The following is a 3,706-nucleotide window of genomic DNA, read 5'->3' as shown; positions in this document are numbered from 1 at the left end:
CCCGGGCTGGGGATTCGAACCCGCCACCTTAGGTGTATGTGGCTGGCGCCTCAGCCGCTTGAGCCACAGGTGCCGAGCCTCTCTCTTTTTTTTTTTTTGAGACAGAGTTTCACTTATTAACCCTCAGTAGAGTGCCATGGAATCACAGCTCACAGCAACCTCCAACTCTTTGGGCTTAGGCGATTCTCCTGCCTCAGCCTCCCGAGCAGCTGGGACCACAGGTGCCACAATGCCTGACCATCTTTTTGTTGCAGTTTGGCTGGGGCTGGGTTTGAACCCGCCACCCTCAGTATATGGGGCTGGCACCCCACCCACTGAGCCACAGGCCCTGCCCTCCAAGTGTATTTTTTATACCTCATTTTTCTAGTAGAGCAGTGGTTCTCAACCTACCTAATGCTGTGCCCTTTAATACAGTTGCTGTGGGTTGCAACCCACAGGTTGAGAACTGCTGTATTAGATTGTCTTTTTTTTTAGAGAAAACATAGTTTAGTAAAACATAGTTTTATTCTGTTGCCTAGGTTTGGAGGGTAGTGGTATAATCATAGCTTACTGCAGCATTGAACTCCTGGGCTCAGGTCATCCTTCTGCCTCTGCCTGCTTAGTAGCTAGGACTACGGGCATGTGCTATCATGCCTGGCTAATTTAAAACATTTTTTGTAGAGACAGGGTCTTGCTGTGTTACATATGCTGGTCAAGAACTCCTTGCCTGAAGTGATTCTCCCACCTCAGCTTCCCTAAGTATTGGGATCACACCATGGTGGTGTGAACCACCATGCACAACCAAGAGTTTTTGATGTTGAGATAGAGTCTCATTATGTCGCCCTCGGTAGTGTGCTGTGGCATCATAGCTCACAGCAACCTCCACTCTTGGGCTTAAGTGATTCTCTTGCCTCAGCCTCCAGAGTAGCTAGGACTACAGGTGCCCCCCATGACACCCAGCTATTTTTTTTGTTGTTGTTGTTGCAGTTGTCATTGTTGTTTAGCTGGCCCTGTGCTGGGTTTGAATCTGCCAACCTGGGTGTATGTGGCCAGTGCCCTACCCACTGAGCTGTGGATGCCACCAGCCAAGAGTCTTTAATATATTCTGTCCTTTACTAATTTTGAATATTGCAGATATCTTTGCTGAATTTAAATTCTCTTTTAATTTTCTTCTGTTGTTTCCAAAGCTCTTAATTTTAATAACAAGTTTACCATTTTTTTCTTTGTTACTGATTTCCGTGTCTTGTTTTAAAAAGTTTATCTTATCCTGATAAGGCTTATACTGTATGTTTTAGAAGTTTTATAGCATAGCCTTCCTTTCACAGTTAGTGTTAATCAACCTACAGTTGATGTTTGTGTATCATGTAAAGTAGGGGCCTGATACCGTATTTTTTCCAAATGACTATCCATTTGTTCCAGCACCATTTATTGAAGAGTTCATTTTTTTCCCCATCAATCTCTAGGGCTACCATTATTGTATGTCAAGTACTTGCACTATTTTACCATTTAGAATATGATATTTGTAACATTTTCTGTCCGTCTATACCTCACTCTGTGTCGTGGTGTTTTTGAGAGCAAGTCCTCCTATCTGAATTTTCAAGGTTGTGTTGATTACTCTTTTGTGTTTTCATGTGTAAACATTAAACTCAAATTGTCAAATTCCGCCAAGAAACCTGTTGTATTTTTGTTTGGAATTACATTAAACTCAAAAGCCAGTTTGGAATTTTTCACTTTATCACCCTCAGTAGAGTGCTGTAATATCACAGCTCACAGCAACCTCCAACTCCTAGGTTTAAGTGATTCTCCTGCCTCAGCCTCCCGAGTAGCTGGGACTACAGGTGCCTACTATTTTTTTGTTGCAGTTTGACCAGGGCCAGGTTCGAACCTGCCACCCTTGGTATATGGGGCTGGTGCTCTATTCACTGAGCCGCAGGCCCCGCCGGGAAAGAATTTATATCTTTACAATTTGAGTGTTCTAATCTGTGATCTGGTGTGGCTCTTGATTTATCTAGGCATACTTTTAATGTCCTTCAGAGTTTATAATTTTTCTGTGTTAAATAAATGTTTTTTTAAAGTTTTTTTTAATATGGACTTGAAAATAGTCTATGCATTGATACAGAGGTCTATAATTGAACTTCATAAAAATTTTGTGTCTAATATCTTTGCTAAGGTCTTAAAAATTCTTTTATCAGTAAATTCTATTTATTTTTTGATGGAGTTTCACTCTGTTGCCTAGGCTAGAATGCCATGACATCAGCCTAGATTACAGCAACCTCAAATTCCTGGATTCAGGTCGTCCTCCTGCTTCAGCCTCCCATAGGTGTGAGCCACCATGCCTGACTTCGTCTTGGTTTTTTATTTTGCTTTGTCTTTTTTTTTTTTTTCTTTGAGACAGAGTCTCTGTCACCCTTGGTAGGGTACTGTGGTGTCATAGCTCATAGTGATCTCAAACGCTTGGGTTCAAGAGATCTTTTTGCCTCAGCCTCCCAGGTATCTGGGACTACAGGAGCCTGACACAACACCCAGCTAATTTTTAGAGATGGGGTCTTGCTCTTGCTCGGGCTGGTCTTGAACTCCTGAGCTCAGGTGATCTACTCACCTGGGCCTCCCAGATTGATGGGATTACAGGCGTGAGCCACCACGCCTATCCTTTTTACTTGTCTTAATATGCTGGTATGACCTCCAATACGGTATTCAGAGAAAATGTTAATTGTGAACCTCCTGATCTCATTTCCAGTCTCAGAAGGAAAGCTTGCACTATTTTACCATTTAGAATGAAGTTTATTGTAGTTCTGATTTTTTTTTTTTTTTGGCTATAGAATCTCACTGTGTTGTCCTGGGTAGAGTGTTGTGGCGCCATCATAGCTCACAGCAACCTCAAACTCTTGGGCTTAAGCTGTCCTCTTGCTTCAACTTCCCAAGTAGCTGGAACTACAGGTGCCTGCCATGTTGTCTGGCTAGTTTTTCTATTTTTATTAGTGATAGGGTCTCACCCTTGCTCAGGCTGGTCTGGAACTTCTGAGCTCAAGCAATCTACCCATCTTGGCCTCCCAGAGTGCTAGGATTATAGATGTGTGCAACCATCGCCTCTTTTCTTTACTTGCCAAAGAAATCTTTTATTGTTTAGCAGCCACCCGTCAATTTCCCTCAATTCCTCCAACCCCAAGCAACATTTCTATACATTTGTTTGTTGTGAACATTTTGTATAAATGCAATCATACAGTAGATAGTCTTTGTAAACAGGCTTCCTTCACTTAGCATATTTTACTGATTCATCTCGTAGCATATATTGGTACTTAATTTCTTTTTATGGCTGAGTTATACTTCATTGAATTGATATACTACATTCATATACTACATTGTGTATCCATTCCTGGTCAATGGACTTAATTTTTCCTACTTTTTTGGCAAGTACGTTATGAACATCCTGTGTTTTTTTTTTTTTTTTTGGCGTCAACGTAGAGAATATTTAAGAATTTCTTGAGGTTAGGGACTTTTATACTAATTACATTTTATATTGGCTTTTTATAAATACATGATCTAATGAATACATTTAGAATAATACTCTGAAAATATTATTTGTAGATAACTCATATTTCTGTAACTAGTTTCCATTATTCTTTGTTTTCATTGTTTACTTTTTAAACTTTGGTTACCTAACCATTGGTTCTATATCCATTAGCTGTTATTAATCATTCTTTTCAACCTTTTTTTTTTTTTTTTTTTT

General features: G+C 40.2%; 1 protein-coding gene across 1 annotated transcript in view; it reads left to right on the top strand.

The window, feature by feature from the left end:
- INTS8 (integrator complex subunit 8) overlaps positions 1–3,706 on the top strand; it is a 57,063-nt gene that overhangs the window by 23,751 nt on the left and 29,606 nt on the right. The window lies entirely within an intron of this gene.

The sequence above is a fragment of the Otolemur garnettii genome, unplaced genomic scaffold (genome assembly GCF_000181295.1).
Source record: "Otolemur garnettii isolate 467f Iridium unplaced genomic scaffold, OtoGar3 scaffold00004, whole genome shotgun sequence".
NCBI classification, from domain to species: Eukaryota; Metazoa; Chordata; class Mammalia; order Primates; family Galagidae; genus Otolemur; species Otolemur garnettii.
The sequence above is the reverse complement of the archived record's forward strand: the minus strand, read 5'-3'. Positions and strand labels throughout refer to the sequence as shown.